The sequence below is a fragment of the Salmo salar genome, chromosome 20 (genome assembly GCF_965601325.2).
Source record: "Salmo salar chromosome 20, fSalSal1, whole genome shotgun sequence".
Taxonomy (NCBI): Eukaryota; Metazoa; Chordata; class Actinopteri; order Salmoniformes; family Salmonidae; genus Salmo; species Salmo salar.
Window position 1 is genome coordinate 59198793 of NC_138310.1, and position 18025 is coordinate 59216817.

Here is an 18025-nt window from a genome sequence, read left to right on the forward strand (position 1 = left end):
ATCCAGGTGCTGAAAGCTTTTTGTCAGGTCTCGATGAACACATAGTAATTAAAACCTGTTGAGGCTAGGGGGCAGTATTGAGAATTTTGAAAGAAATATGTGCCCATTTTTAACTGCCTCCTACACCAACTCAGAAGCTAGGATATGCATATTATTAACAGATTTGGATAGAAAACACTCTGAATTTTCTAAAACTGTTTGAATGGTGTCTGTAAGTATAACAAAACTCATATGGCAGGCAAAAACCTGAGAAAAATACAACCAGGAAATTAGAATTTTGTGGCTGTACTATTTTCGAGTCATTGTTAATAGATCACACAGTGACAAAGGATTCATTTCGCACTTCCTACGGCTTCCACTAGATGTCAACGATCTTTATAAAGTTGTTTGAAGCGTCTATGATGAACAGAGACTGGATGACAAGGAAGAGAAGTTGACGGCCCTGGGATGTCGTCACTTCATTATTGCGCGCACCTGCGCGTTCATGTGAGTTCATGTGAGGCGAGACATTTTTCAAAACGTTTTTCAAGACACAGGAGAGGTCGGGTTGAAATATTACTGATGTTTCACGTTAAAAATGGCCCTAAAGATTGATGCTAAACAACGTTTGACATGTTTGAACGAACGTAAATAGATTTTTTTTTACTTTTCGTCGTGACTTCCCATCCCCCCCCCGCCCTACTTTTGAGGAGCCTACTGAACACTAACAACATGGAATAACTTGGAGTTATTTGGACATAAATTATGAACTTTGTCGAAAGAAACCACATTTGTTGTGGACCTGGGATTCCTGGAAGTGGCTTCTGATGAAGATAATCAAAGGTAAGGGATTATTTACAATATTATTATTGATGTTAGATGGTTACAAGATGGTGCTAACCTGTATATCCTAGCCTATTGTTCTTAGCTTAGCACCCCGTTTATTGCAAAGTGTGATTTCCCAGTAAAGTTATTTTGAAATCTGGCAATGCAGTAGCATTTACGAGATGTTAATCTATAATTCTTGGAATGACAATATTATAATTTACCAATGTTTTCGAATAGTAATTTAGTAAATTGTAACGCTGATTCACCGGAAGCATTTGAGGGAAAAAAATGCGGAATTTCACCGCCACTGTAAAATGCTGTTTTTGGATATAAATATGAACTTGATGGAACAAAAAATGCATGTATTGTATAACATAATGTCCTAGGAGTGTCATCTGATGAAGATTGTCAAAGGTTAGTGCATAATTTTAGCTGGTTTTCTGCTTTTGGTGACGCCTGACTTTGAATTGACAAAACATTACACACAGCTATTTTCAATGTACTCTCCTAACATAACCTAACTTTATGCTTTCGCCGTATAGCCTCTTTGAAATCGGACAATGTGGTTGGATTTAGGAGATGTTTATCTTTCAAATGGTGAAAAATAGTTGATTGTTTGAGAAATTGAAATTATTAGATTCTTGCAGTTTTGAATTTCCCGCCATGGTATCTTGTCAATAAATCCCGGTACCGGGATCAGAGCGGGAAGGGTTCCTCAACAGGGATAACAGTCAAACAATACCACATAGTCCATAGATCTTATTAACTGTCATGTCTGAAGTTCAACAGGCAAGTTTTACTACCAGGTACTTGTCACAATACACTTTGTCTATAACCTGTTGGGGCTAGGGGGCAGTATTTTCACGGCCGGATAAAAAACGTACCCGATGTAAACTGGTTACTACTCTTGCCCAGAAACGAGAATATGCATATAATTAGTAGATTTGGATAGAAAACACTCTAAAGTTTCTAAAACTGTTTGAATGGTGTCTGTGAGTATAACAGAACTCATATGGCAGGCCAAAACCTGAGAAGATTCCATACAGGAAGTGCCCTGTCTGACAATTTGTTGTCCTTCTGTTGCATCTCTATCGAAAATACAGCATCTGTGCATGTATTGCATGAAAATACAGCATACAGCAACATGCATGTATTGTATAACATAATGTCCTAGGAGTGTCATCTGATGAAGATCATCAAAGGTTAGTGCTGCATTTAGCTGTGGTTTTGGTTTTTGTGACATATATGCTTGCTTTGAAAATGGCTGTGTGATTATTTTTGGCAGGGTACTCTCCTGACATAATCTAATGTTTTGCTTTCGCTGTAAAGCCTTTTTGAAATCGGACAATGTGGTTAGTTTAACGAGAGTCTTGTCTTTAAAATGGTGAAAAATAGTTATATGTTTGAGAAATGTAAGTTATAGCATTTTTTAGGTATTTGTATTTCGCGCCACGCGATTCCACTGGCTGTTGACTAGGGTGGGACGCAACCGTCCCACCTAGCCCATAGAAGATAACGTTCCCACACAATTGCAAATGAATGATTAAAGACAGTGTTTTTATGCTTTTAGCAAAAGAGTACAACCATATTACACAAATTAAAATACACACCCTGTTGTGTGTCATGATGTTGTTATACTGTGGTGGATAACATATAGCAAGGTACCTGTCATAGGACATCGGCTGCTAAATTGCTGAATTCAATAGTTCCATATGTGTTCATGCAAAATATCTGTAGGTAACATCACACAGTGGAAACTGTATGGTCATCTGAAACCAAATGAGTCATGAGTGTAGGGAACAAACCAGTGCTACCATATAAGTCATTTACAAACAAACTGCACAGAAACAGATACATGGATTCATGTAGGAAGGCGTCTCTCCATGCAAATAACCACAATAAGCACTGTGTTCGCAAAAACTGTGGAGACGTATAACACAGTTTTATAATGAAATACAAGTACTTTAGTTGTCCACTGTCGCTATATCCAGCTAGTATAAATTATGCGAATTGTGTTGAGTTCTCTAATTTCCTAATAGTACCGATAAAAGTATATAAAAATAAATACAGGATTTACACCATTTAATCCAAAAAAAATTCCCAGACATGAAAATATCCAAATCTTGTGTCATTAGTAAGCCTTTAAAATAATCAATCTTTTTTTTAAAAATTTTCATGGAAAAGTAGGTGAAAAAGTGTGTTTTATGGTGTATACTGAATTAACATGATTCTCCTATGCAGTCATGAAAATTCTTATATATCCCAGCCCAGTTATTAACACATTTAAAACTGTCACTGGCAGTCCCCAGCATTGCTACCAAAATGCCCCATCACATTCTAGTGTGACTATTTTACATATCAAAAACCCTTCTACAACACCGATATGAATACCGAGAGCAAAAACAAAAAAACAACAACCATCAACGTATTTCAACATTGTTACTTTATTGTAACATACATTGTAACATACATTGTAACATTGTTACTTTAGTGCAACATGTATTGAAACATTAATATTGTAACTTTATTGTAACAGTTGAACTTTAGGGCAATATTCATTGTAACATTGTGACATTTTAGTGCAACATTCCCTAATAACTGTATAGTAGTCGTGTCATTCATTCACATTGAACATAAAGGTAACATTTAGGATAGAGGTAGCCTGTAGAACATGCATTCAAGTAGAGGCCTACACTGAACAAACAAAAAAAATTATATATATTATACACATACATATATACACACACATACATATATATATATATATATATATATATATATATTTATTATAGCGGTAGGCTTCAGAACCAAGTGCACGATTAGTTTGTGCATCACTATTTTAAACTACGATCAGTCAGACCACAGTATGTCTTGAATCAATTGATCCTCTTTTCCAAAAACATTTCAGTCATTTTGATTGTCTTTTTCCCTTTTTTGTCAACTTTTCTTTTCTTGCTAGAGTCCGTTGTACTGCTTCTCCTCACCCTTTAGTGACTTTTCTATTTTTCTTTTATTGGCTTTTTCAGCCTTTTTCATTTGCTCTTATCTCCTTTTCTTCTGTCCGTGGTATATCTTGAAGCACTTAATGTGCAGTGGCGCTTTGCATTTCTCACATGTGTAGGTAGTGCGTTCGTCACAATGACGACATCTATGGAACTGATGCATCGTGTTGATTGGCCAGTAAGAAGCTTTGTCATATCTTGCCTGATCTTAAACAGTAGCAGCCAGTAGAGATCTCCTTCCATGGCTCAGTGGTTTCGTGCCAAACTTTTGCATAAGAGACTGTGCCACTATCCATGAGAAGGTGAGCAGGTTGATGGTCCCTCCCATAACATCTCTGTAAAATAAATGGCTGTTTGCGAGTGCATTGTTGAGAGACCATGCAAAGACGGTTCACCACCACTTCTTAGACCTGATGGAGATATGGTATCTTGAAACTTGTAGGTTGTGAAGTTCAACACCACCCATGTGCTCATTGTATCGGTTGATGCATTTTGCTTGTGGGACTTTGTCAAAAGGCACGTCACTCCTTGTTCCATCTCTTGACAGAGGTCTCACTGTATTTCTCCTCCATGTTTGTTGCCACTGTGACAATGTCATTGTCTTTCTAATGGATCAGCAACTTGTCTCCTTGGGTCAGAACCTCAGAGGTTCCCCGGGTTAACTTCATGAAGTCCTTCTGTGGCTTGGACATCAAACAGACAATTTTGCCTCATCGTTCCAGAGCTCCCCTATCCTCTTTTTGTCATTTCATCGAGGAGTGTAAGCGAAGTGAAGAGGTTGTCATGAAGGAACTTGCAACCTTGAGGCACCTGAGATTGCTCTGCAACACCAAGAACGACACTGGGTCCATGACCCAACCCAGTCTCAGGGAGGAGAGTGTGGGGTGGTGAGGAGTAGGTCATCATCACTGATAACATTGTTCCTGTCATGATCCGTTTGCATAGGTTCAGCATATACATTCAACAGCCTGGCTGGCAAATGGCCTGTCTCCCCCTCATAGTCCATGTCTGACCCATCGCTATCATAATCTCTGAGGGATAACTGCAATGTTGCACGCCTCGTCTGAGCAGTCACATAGATCCAACATATCCAGAACTCAAAGTGAAACTAAAAGAAAGAACAGAGTAGAAAGTTAGGTAGAACAAGAACTATGTATGTGTATAGGTATGTGTATACCGGCTCATAGCCTGTGGCAAAAATGCGAGGACATCGACAACTGGTATAGGCCAATTCAAAACGTTCTTTATTATAAAACAAAACTATTAACTATAAACAAAGAAAAAGGAATGAGGTGTGGAAATGTCATAATGTAAGGTGCATGGATGCGTGAATATGTATGTGTAAACATGACTGAGTGGAAACTAAATACAGCTACAAAGGAACAAACAAAACCGGATCATACCTGGAGGAGCAGGGAGAAAGAGAGAGCAAGCCCAGCGAGCCAGAAGCTCAGCGAGGAGCCAGACCAGCCAGACCAGAGAGAGGTTAGTGGAGCAGTTGGTTAAATACCCTGAGCCCAGGTGGCTCCAATCACACCAGCTGCAATCACTAACGAGCCGTAACACTAGATGCACTGTGTTATCCTGCCGATCACTATTGTTGCCGTCAACATGTTTACTCATCCTATGACCACACTGAACAAAGTTGAGTAATTGCAAACACATATATCAATACTAGACACCTTAACCTCTATGGGCTAGGTGCGTCCCACCTACTCAACAGCCAGTGTAATCCCGTGGCGCGTTATTCAAATACCTTAGAAATGCAAAACCTTCAATTTTTCAAACATATGACTATTTTACACCATTTTAAAGATAAGACTCTCGTTAATCTAACCACACTGTCCGATTTCAAAAAGGCTTTACAACGAAAGCAAAACATCAGATTATGTCAGCAGAGTACCCAGCCAGAAATAATCAGACACCCATTTTTCAAGCTAGCATATAATGTCACATAAACCCAAACCACAGCTAAATGTAGCACTAACCTTTGATGATCTTCATCAGATGACAACCCTAGGACATTATGTTATACAATACATGCATGTTTTGTTCAATCAAGTTCATATTTATATCAAAAACCAGCTTTTTACATTAGCATGTGACTAGCATGTGACTAGCATTCCGACCGAACACTGTCGGTGAATTTACTAAATTACTCACGATAAACGTTCACAAAAAGCATAACAATTATTTTAAGAATTATAGATACAGAACTCCTCTATGCACTCGATATGTCCGATTTTAAAATAGCTTTTCGGTGAAAGCACATTTTGCAATATTCTCAGTAGATAGCCCGGCATCACAGGGCTAGCTATTTAGACACCCAGCAAGTTTAGCACTCATCAAAGTCAGATTTACTATAAGAAAAATGTTATTACCTTTGCTGTCTTCGTCAGAATGCACTCCCAGGACTTATACTTCAATAACAAATGTTGGTTTGGTCCAAAATAATCCATCGTTATATCCAAACAGCGGCGTTTTGTTCGTGCGTTCAAGACACTATCCGAAAGGTTAAATAAGGGTTACGAGCATGGCGCAATTCGTGACAAAAGATTTCTAAATATTCCATTACCGTACTTCGAAGCATGTCAACCGCTGTTTAAAATCAATTTTTATGCCATTTTTCTCATAAAAAAAGCGATAATATTCCGACCGGGAATCTGCGTTTAGGTAAACAGACAAAAGAAAAGAAAGCATTCGGTCGACTCGGGCACGCGCCTAAGCCCATAGTACTCTGAGCGGCCTCTTGCCAAAAGCGATAAAGTGTTTCAGCCAGAGCCTGCCTCGATATCCTTCAGCTTTTTCCCGGGCTCTGAGAGCCTATGGGAGCCGTAGGAAGTGTCACGTTATTGCAAAGATCCTCAGTCTTCAATAAAAAGAGCCAAGATAAAACACACCTTGTCAGACAGGCCACTTCCTGCATGGAATCTTCTCAGGTTTTGGCCTGCCATTTGAGTTCTGTTATACTCACAGACACCATTCAAACAGTTTTAGAAACTTTAGAGTGTTTTCTATCCAAAGACAATTATTATATGCATATTCTAGTTACTGGGCAGGAGTAGTAACCAGATTAAATCGGGTACGTTTTTTATCCGGCTGTGTCAATACTGCCCCCTAGCCCTAACAGGTTAAAGATGATGTGTACCAAAAATCTTTGTCCTATCTTAGTGTAACATACTTTACCAACCTTTTGTTTGGGAGCTTTGATGCAGCCATCCTCTTCTCATGGTGCAACGAGAGCGCCATATTCAAAACCAAATCATTTTTTTTCTGTTTCTCAAACATAGGACTATTTTACACCATTTTATAGATGCACTTCTCCTGAATCGAACAACGTTGTCCAATTTCAAAAAGGCTTTACAGCGAAAGCAAAACATTACATTATGTTAGGAGAGTACATCGACAAAAACAACCCCACAGCCATTTTCCTAGCAACTAGCATGCATCACAAATACCCAAAACACAGCCAAATGCAGCACTAACCTTTGACGATCTTCATCAGATGACACTCCTAGGACGTCATGTTACACAATACATGCATTTTTTGTTCGATAAAGTTCATATTTATATATAAAAACAGCATTTTACATTGGCGCGTGACGTTCAGAAAATATTTTCAGCGCCACAATTTACAAAAATACTTGTCATAAACATTGATACAAAATTAAACTGTCATTCAAAGAATTATAGATGAACATCTCCTTTATACAAACGCTATGAAAGATCTGCAAAAATCTGAGTACTGAGCTCAGAAAAATACACTAGGCTATACAGATAGCCGCCATCTTGGAGTCATCTAAAATCATACATTGCATTAGAAATATTCCCTTACCTTTGATCATCTTCATCAGAAGGCACTTCCAGGAATCCCAGGTCCACAACAAATGTTGTTTTGTTCGATAAAGTCCATAATTTATGTCCAAATAACTCCTTGTTGTTCATGCATCCGGTATGCTACTCCAAGTGTAGAAAGCGCGTGGACGATGTCGCGATGAAAAATTAAAAAAAAGTTGTATTTACGTTCGTTCAAACATGTCAAACGTTGTAAAACATCAATCTTTAGGGCCTTCAGAATGTGAAGATTATAATATTTCAACCGGACGGTTCCTGTGTCTTGAAAAAGGTTTTGGAATGGGAGGGATCCATCCTCATGAACGTGCTCCAAGAAGTGATGTCACCCCCTGCCTCAACAACTTCCCCACCTTGTCATTCGGGCTCTGTTCATCGTAGAAGCTTCAAACAACTTTGTAAAGACTGTCGACATCTAGTGGAAGCCGTAGGAAGTGCACAATTATTACTACGTCACTGTGTATTCAATAGGAAACGACTTGAAGAGAGCCCATGCATCCAGATTTCCACTTCCTGGTAGGATTTCTCTCAGGTTTTTGCTTGCCATATGAGTTCTGTTATACTCACAGACACCATTCAAACGGTTTTAGAAACTTTTCAATCCAAATCTACTAATAATATGCATATCCTAGCTTCTGAGTTTGAGTAGGAGGCAGTTTAATATGGGCACATATTTTTTCCGAAATTGTCAATACTGCCCCCTATCCTTAAGGAGCTGTAAGAAGAAAAAACCCAGTATTCAGCAGTATGTTCTCTTGAACTCCAATGACACGAAGAATTCAATTGTCATGGTGTGACTCTCAGCCTACCGTGGGTGGTTAGGTTAGTGCCAAAATTAAGGAAAATGCTTGGTTGATGGAGATTACTGACATGCCTGGGGAGGTGATTGACAAGATTAACAATTCTGTGATTTTATTTGACCATGTGAAAAATAGCTACTGCAGCAGGTAATCTCAGCAGGTACAGTGGGGCAAAAAAGTATTTAGTCAGCCACCAATTGTGCAAGTTATCCCACTTAAAAAGATGAGAGAGGCCTGTAATTTTCATCATAGGTACACTTCAACTATGACAGACAAAATGAGAAATAAAAATCCAGAAAATCACATTGTAGGATTTTTAATGAATTTATTTGCAAATTATGGTGGAAAATAAGTATTTGGCCAATAACAAAAGTTTATCTCAATTCTTTGTTATATACCCTTTGTTGGCAATGACACAGGTCAAACGTTTTCTGTAAGTCTTCACAAGGTTTTCACACACTGTTGCTGGTATTTTGGCCCATTCCTCCATGCAGATCTCCTCTAGAGCAGTGATGTTTTGGGGCTGTCGCTGGGCAACACGGACTTTCAACTCCCTCCAAAGATTTTCTATGGGGTTGAGATCTGGAGACTGGCTAGGCCACTCCAGGACCTTGAAATGCTTCTTACGAAGCCACTCCTTCGTTGCCCGGGCGGTGTGTTTGGGATCATTGTCATGCTGAAAGACCCAGCCACGTTTCATCTTCAATGCCCTTGCTGATGGAAGGAGGTTTTCACTCAAAATCTCACGATACATGGCCCCATTCATTCTTTCCTTTACACGGATCAGTCGTCCTGGTCCCTTTGCAGAAAAACAACCCCAAAGCATGATGTTTCCACCCCCATGCTTCACAGTAGGTATGGTGTTCTTTGGATGCAACTCAGCATTCTTTGTCCTCCAAACACGACGAGTTGAGTTTTTACCAAAAAGTTATATTTTGGTTTCATCTGACCATATGACATTCTCCCAATCCTCTTCTGGATCATCCAAATGCTCTCTAGTAAACTTCAGACGGGCCTGGACATGTACTGGCTTAAGCAGAGGGACACGTCTGGCACTGCAGGATTTGAGTCCCTGGCGGCGTAGTGTGTTACTGATGGTAGGCTTTGTTACTTTGGTCCCAGCGCTCTGCAGGTCATTCACTAGGTCCCCCCGTGTGGTTCTGGGATTTTTGCTCACCGATCTTGTGATCATTTTGACCCCACGGGGTGAGATCTTGCGTGGAGCCCCAGATCGAGGGAGATTATCAGTGGTCTTGTATGTCTTCCATTTCCTAATAATTGCTCCCACAGTTGATTTCTTCAAACCAAGCTGCTTACCTATTGCAGATTCAGTCTTCTCAGCCTGGTGCAGGTCTACAATTTTGTTTCTGGTGTCCTTTGACAGCTCTTTGGTCTTGGCCATAGTGAAGTTTGGAGTGTGACTGTTTGAGGTTGTGGACAGGTGTCTTTTATACTGATAACAAGTTCAAACAGGTGCCATTAATACAGGTAACGAGTGGAGGACAGAGGAGCCTCTTAAAGTTGAAGTTACAGGTCTGTGAGAGCCAGAAATCTTGCTTGTTTGTAGGTGACCAAATACTTATTTTTCACCATAATTTGCAAATAAATTCAGTAAAAATCCTACAATGTGATTGTCTGGATTTTTTTCTTCTAATTTTGTCTGTCATAGTTGAAGTGTACCTATGATGAAAATTACAGGCCTCTCTCATCTTTTTAAGTGGGAGAACTTGCACAATTGGTGGCTGACTAAATACTTTTTTGCCCCACTGTAGCTTAGTGGTTAGCACACTGGACTAGTAACCGAAAGGTTGCAAGATCAAATCCCTGAGCTGACCAGGTAAAAATCTGTCATTCTGCCCCTGAACAAGGCAGGAAGAATTTATTATTAACTGACTTGCCTAGTTAAATAAAGGTTAAATAAAAATGTCAATAATACAGTATAGGTTAATTAAATTGAATTGATCCATGAATGCTTAATCTTGAAAACACTACACTGAAAAAATTGCTGAACCTTTTCCTAGCTTTCAGTTGTCCTGAATGGTTGATGCACTTTAGTTTTCTCAAGTTTAAGTGTAGAACATTATATCACCTATAGATGTATCAAAATACACGTTTTACATTTAATAAAAAAAGATATATTTAAAAAAAAAATTTTCTCCCACTGTAAAATAAAACAAATGTATCCTCCAAAATATACAAATATCTTGTTCTGTATTGCAATGACAATCTTTTGTGTTCTATCTCCATAGTTGATTGAATTTACAGCAGGTGAAATAGATACAAAAATACAGATAGATTCACCCCAATTTGGTGTGCTATGACTCAATATCAAATCTGCTGTGGAACAGCTCAAATTTTTAAAAGTTACTACATGTGGGACGCATGTTGTCATCACTTCAGTTTGTCTAGATTTGGTTACATTTAGGCAAACTGCAATGATTGTGTAAGAATAGATTCTAATAATCTTTATAGTTGAGGTGTAAATGTTAACATACAAGATATCTGAGCATGCCAATTTCCCTATTGAGTAGTTGTGACAGATTTTTAATGACACACAGTTCAACCCAAGGTTCAACACATTGGTTGCAATGGTCTGTATTTTCTATTCTCCTAGCAGATAGATCAAGCTTGAGAAGCTAACACCATTTTACATATTCTTGACCTTATCATAATTTTCACTCTCAGGTCACAGGCCAACATAGTATGATCAACAATATGTGTATGTAGTATCTTTCTGGTGCAGCCAACTTCTTGTTAGGCCCAGTTCAATATTGTTGCATCATTCACATCAGACCAGTCTGAAGGGAGGCCATTAAGCCTAATGCCACTGTAAACCTCCCTGGGACTAACCCTTCAATTGGCTTAACAAGAGACAAGAGACGGTAACCAAGGCCTAACTTTGTTGTTGTTTCAGTCTTTCTGATCTCACAGGTAGGTGTTGCTATAAGGTTTTCAAGGGAATTGAGAGATACAGTGGACTAATGACCTGTTTTCTGAAGACTCAGGGCCAAACAAATACATTAAACATGTTTTCCTGCTCAACTGACCAACTTCTATATACCCTAAGGCATGAGGATAATGAACAGGCATCTAAGTCGTTACTTAACATCCCAATGTCTCTGCGTTTCTATGTGGTATACACTTTTATGTTATATCTCAAACACACAATATTACATATAATGTTTTACCTTCCCTTGAAGAAATTCCCATATAAATAGAGTGCATTTCAAAACACTGAAATCCCAAATGAGTTGTCTTTATAATGATTGCAATTTCCAGCAAGACTAAAACAAGTGGCCATCTGTCAAGTTGCAGGCATAAGGGTATTGTGTTTCAGTCATCCCTAAGCCTAATATTAGTCAGGCCTGTGTACTACAGGTGTAGGATCTTTAGGTATATGAAAAATAAATATTGACAAATTATTTGATACACATTTTGAATTTGGCCTTTATTACTACAGCCCATCGAAACGCAATTAATAACACATTCATAAATGTCCCAAAAGACAATCCAAAAATAAATCACAACAAATAAGGTTTTGAAGTGTCAGGCATATATCTAGGAGATATAAGATAGCTAAGGAAATGTTTGTGTTTTTTGGACACATATTTATCCCCTTAGCACAAAACTACCTCCATACTTCCACTCTTTGTATGGGTTACCTTCAGACGAGTCCCATGACACTGAGCAAAACAGAGAACACCATCGAGTTCATGAGAGTCTCCCCTTTCCATAGCTGGGGTCATATTAGTACGTACAGTGGTTCCTCCTTTAAAAGTTGTGTCATACTGCGGCACACCCTGCCTGCTGCTGCAGCATTCTGTGGCACGTCATTTAATTCTCAGCCATTTCATCAGCTACTGCAAGTTATTGCTAGTTTGACCACCAGAGGGCATCTTTGAGAAGCATTTGATAGTGTTCAGTATTGGCATTACCAGAGAATTTAAAACCTTTATTGTAATAACATAGTATATGGGATTGATTTTAAGAAATTTGGCTTAATTAATTTGATTAATAGTATGGTGTTTCCATTCAGAGAAATATTGTCAGTTTGTAAATTCAGACCGTTGCGCTCTCTGAGCGCACACTGGATGTTCGGGCGAGGAGTTGGGTTGATTTGAGCGTTCTGGCCATACAACATAAGTCAAGCACCCAAGCTAACTTTGGCTAGCTACTTCCAGACACAAATGAGACCACTCTGACCATTTACTGACACCGGCCATATTCAATGGGTGTTGAGCGCTCATAAAGTAATTATTCTGCGCTCTGGTACACTCAGACGAGGGTGCTCTGAAATCCGTGTAGATAGTAGGCTGGACACAAACATTTTAACAACGTTCTTTTCTGATAAAAACTAGTTCATTGCATCCGCCGTGGAGCCCAGTTTCATAATATGACCATATTTCCCAGCGGCTTGCTGTCGTTTTGAATTAATCACGAAAAAACAGGCCTTATTTTAGTGCATTTTTCACCCTGCCAGCTCCTATTAGAACTACTGAGCACTGTGGCATCAACTCGGCCTTCCGAACATTCAATTCCAAACTTATTGTTCAACGTCACAATGCCTGCTTCGCTATTGTTGGCAATGAGACCTGCTCACATTGTTTTATAGTTAAAATGTAAACAACAAAATGTAAACAACAAAAATAATATTGGAACTCTGCGGTCTTCCCATTGTTTCCTATGGTGGAAATATAGGCATGTCTGTCTATTTTGCCAAATATCTCGCAATGTGTATATTTAAAAAAAAATTCAAGTCGGGTGTAACCGGTGTGAAATAGCAAGCTAGTTAGCGGAGTGCGCGCTAATAGCGTTTCAATCGGTGACGTCACTCGCTCTGAGACCTTGAAGTAGTTGACCCAACTTCTTGCTGTGACCCAACCGTTCACCCAACTTGCAGGTGCCAACATCTCACAGCAAGAACTGGCAAATCTGGTGCAGTGCATGAGGTGGAGATGCACTGCAGTACTTAATGCAGCTAGTGGCCACATCAGATACTAACTGTTAATTTAGATTTTGAGCCCCCCCTTTGTTCAGGGACACATTATTCAATTTCTGTTAGTCACATGTCTGTGGAACTTGTTCAGTTTATGTCTCAGTTGTTGAATCTCATTATGTTCAACAACAAATATTTACACATGTTAAGTTTGCTGAAATAGAATAATAGTGAAGACATCAATTCTATGAAATAACAGATATGGAATCCTTGCCTTAGTGTTCTTGAGCACAGGGACTATGGTGGTCTGAGGGAAACATGTTGGTATTACAAACTCAGACAGGGAGAGGTTGAAAAAAATCAATGAAGACACTTTCCAGTTGGTCAGCACATGCTCAGAGTACACGTCCTGGTAATCTGTCTGGCCCTGCGTCCTTGTGAATGTTGACATGTTTAAAGGTCTTATTCTTATCGGCTGCGGAGAGCGTGATCACACAGTCGTCCAGAACAGCTGATGCTCTCATGCATGTTTCAGTGTTAATTGCCTCGAAGCGAGCATAGAAGGAATTTAGCTCTTCTGGTAGGCTTATGTCACTGGGCAGGTCTCGGCTGTGCTTCCCTTTGTAGTCTGTAATAGTTTGCAAGCCCTGCCACATCCAACGAGTGTCGGAGCCGGTGTCGTACGATTCGATCTTAGTCCTGTATTGATGCTTTGCCCATTTGATGGTTCAGATATCACATGAAGACACATAAGACATGTTTCCCAGTGATGAGGGGGGCCCGAGTGAAAAGGTTTGGGAAGCACTGCTCTACTGTATAACAATATTACAAAAACTAAAATAATTAGTGGCTTACTTCTGCTGTCCTGGTTGTATTCATTTTCAGTGGATGTCATCCCTATTTCCCTGAGTTTGCGGTAATGTTATAGACAGAGTGTATTGTGAACTAGTTGGTAGTCAAGCTTGCTGATAAGGGAATAATATGTTCAAAGGTAAATGATTAAAGAATCCAACCCTGTCACGTAACCAATTAGTAATTAGTAGTTATGTAGCATGTATAATGAATAATTAAAGTACTAATCGAAAGGCCCATAAGGTCTAGTAGAGGCCCGGAACAAAAATTAAATGTGTGTGTATGTGTATTAGTGAGCCTAAGAAAACAACAACTGGACTGTGATTGACCCAACAGCTGAGGAACTTTGAGTAACTTAGAGAAGAAAGGGAGTGACCCTCAAGGTTTCTCTAATCTCGGGGGAAAGGAACAGACAGCACTGGGTAGTGATTAACAGTGGTGAGAACTCCAGGGAGGGATACAACAGTGCGTAAGTGGAGAGTTAGCATAAAACTAATGTCTTTGTGTAATGGACTTCAGAACGTTCTCTGAATAAACTGTACAGACCTTTTGCAGAAAGCTGAGTCCTTGCCTAATTATTCTTAACCCAGTGTCTTACAAACCTTGGGGATTAGTCAATGCTTATTGATTGTTAATTATTATCATTGGGATAGAAAATTCCACTGACACTTGCTTGTTCAAATATTACACGAAAATATCATATGGGGTCTTGTTGTAACTGTGCTGTCTTTGGCATGTACTATATTTCCTAACATATAATCATAGGTAAGAATTTTTGAAATATGTTCAAAAGAGACAAAACAGAAAGTGTTTGACACTTGCACACCTCATTGCTGAACTTCTCCTTTGGCTGTTTATTTGTGATTCTACAAGGCATGATACTGCACATTGTCCTCCTATACTTTTAAATCCTTTTTAAATCCTATTATGTATGGCATTAGGATCATTAAAACCAGGCAGGCTTGTAAAAAGGAACTAGCCTCTATGGGCTAGGTGGGACGCTAGCGTCCCCCCCGTGGTGCACTCCATCAACAGCAGGTGCATTTCAAGAGCGGCAAATTTGAAACCAAATAAATGTCAAAATTCAAATTTTTCAAACATACAACTATCTTACACCCTTTGAAAGATAAACATCTCCTTAATCTAACCACGTTGTACGATTTCAAAAAGGTTTTACGGCGAAAGCATAAAGTTAGATTATGTTAGGAGAGTACATTGACAATAGCTGTGTGTAATGTTTTGTCAATTCAAAGACAGGGTCACCAAAACCATAAAACCAGCTAAAATGATGCACTAACCTTTTACAATCTCCATCAGATGACACTCCTAGGACATTATGTTAGACAATGCATGCATTTTTAGTTCTATCAAGTTCATATTTATATCCAAAAACAGCGTTTTACTATGGCATTGATGTTGAGGAAATCGTTTCCCTCCAATAACCGGCAGTCAAGTCAGCACCACAAATTAAATAATTAAAATTAGAAAACATTGGTAAAATATTATATTGTCATTTAAAGAATTATAGATTTACATCTCTTGAACGCAATCAACTTGCCAGATTTAAAAAGAACCTTACTGGGAAATCACACTTTGCAATAATCTGAGCACTGCGCCCAGAAAAATACGCGTTGCGATACAGACTAGCCGCCATGTTGGGGAGATCTAAAATCGAAAATACTATGTAAATAATCCATTACCTTTGATTCTCTTCATCAGATGTCACTTCCAGGTATCACAGGTCCATAACGAATGTAGTTTTGTTCAAAAAAGCTCATCATTTATGTCCAAAAATCTCCGTCTTGTTAGCACATGATTTAAGCCCGCCGGACTTCACTTCATGAACGAGGGGAAAAAATATATTTACGTTCGTTCAAACATGTCAAACGTTGTATAGCATAAATCATTAGGGCCTTTTTTAACCAGAACATGAATAATATTCAAGGTGGACGAATGCATTCTCTTTTATACCGTATTGGAACGAGGGTACCCAACATGAACTCGCGCGCCAGAGTCTAATTCGGTCAGATCTCACAGTAAAAGACTCAAAACACTTTGTAAAGGCTGGTGACATCTAGTGGAAGCAATAGGAAGTGCCAAAACATTAATCAACCCCTGTGTGTTTCAATGGCATAGGCTTAAAGGTAATTCAACACATCAGGTATCCACTTCCTGTCAGAAAATGTCTCAGGGTTTTGCCTGCCAAATGAGTTCTGTTATACTCACAGACACCATTCAAACAGTTTTAGAAACTTTAGGGTGTTTTCTATCCATATATAATAAGTATATGCATATTCTAGTTACTGGGTAGGATTAGTAACCAGATTAAATCGGGTACGTTTTTTTATCCAGCCGTGAAAATACTGCCCCCTAGCCCCAACAGGTTAACCTATTTTTGTAATATTGAATGTTTGTCACGTCCTGACCAGCAGGTGGAGTAGGTGTACAAGTGTTGGTCAGGGCGTGGCAGAAGAAGTTGGGTTTTCTTTGTTCTGTCTAGGTTGGGTGTTTCTATGTAGAGGTAATTGGGGTGGACTTCCAATTGAAGGCAGCTGTGTGGTGTTGCCTTTGATTGGAAGTCCTATATTAGTTGGGTGTGTTTGTCTGTGTGTTTGTGGGGAATTGTTGTGAGCACTGCTTTTTTGGGGTTTAGCCTGCTACACTGTCGTATCGTGAGTACTGTTCATTGTTTTGTTTATTGTTTTTTCAGTGGATGCTTTACTCCCTTTTTTTTAATTAAAATATGAGCATCCATATTCCCGCTGCGCCTTGGTCCTCCTTTCAACAGCACGATGGATTATGTTACAGAATTCCCCACCAACACAGGACCAAGCAGCGGAAGAATTCTGGCGAGGACTGGGGAACACGACGGGTAAGGGAGACCGAGAGGCACCCCCAATAATTTTTTTAGGGGGGGGCACAAGGGCTGTGTGACGGGGCAAGATTGGAGACCCAGGCCAGCGCCCCGTACCCTTGTTAAAAGTAAACAGACTGGACAGGTCCCGTGCTTTGGGGTAGGTGTCATGGTAAGGCCTGGTATTTTTAGGCCAGTAGGCTCAATACCAGCACCCCGCACGTGCCAGGGGAAAGTAGGCATCGAGCCAGCACCGGAGATGCCAACCCTGCGCTTAAGACTGCCAGTGCGCCTCTACGGTCCGGTGTTTCCCGTTACACGCACTAGCCTTGAGGTGCGTGTTCCCAATCTGGTACGGCCAGTACCAGCACCACGCACCAGGCTCCAAGTGCGTAAACCCAGCCTCGCCAGTCAACAGTCGTCAGAGCTGCCCGCCAGTCAACAGTCGTCAGAGCTGCCCGCCAGTCAACAGTCGTCAGAGCTGCCCGCCAGTCAACAGTCGTCAGAGCTGCCCGCCAGTCAACAGTCGTCAGAGTGGCCGGACTGCCCCAGGCTGCCCCGAGCCGCCGGACTGCCCCGACTGCCTGGAACGGCCAGAACCTGAGCCGCCTCCAACATAGGTGGGTTGGGGAGGGGGGGTGTAGCACAGTGCCGTCGTTGACGGCAGCCACCCTCCCTTCCCTCCCTGTAGTTAGGGGGAAATTTTCGGGTTGTTTTGGGTGTTTTGTGTTTTTCTTTTGAAGGTGCATTCAGGGTCTGCACCTTTGGGGGGGGGGTAATGTCACGTCCTGACCAGCAGGTGGAGTAGGTGTACAAGTGTTGGTCAGGGCGTGGCAGAAGAAGTTGGGTTCTTTGTTCTGTCTAGGTTGGGTGTTTCTATGTAGAGGTAATTGGGGTGGACTTCCAATTGAAGGCAGCTGTG

General features: G+C 40.1%; 1 pseudogene; it reads right to left on the reverse strand.

Moving 5' to 3' along the window:
- Positions 1–1589: 1589 nt before the first annotated feature.
- The window catches only part of LOC106580980 (olfactory receptor 11A1-like), a 35144-nt pseudogene continuing 18708 nt past the window's right edge, over positions 1590–18025 (reverse strand).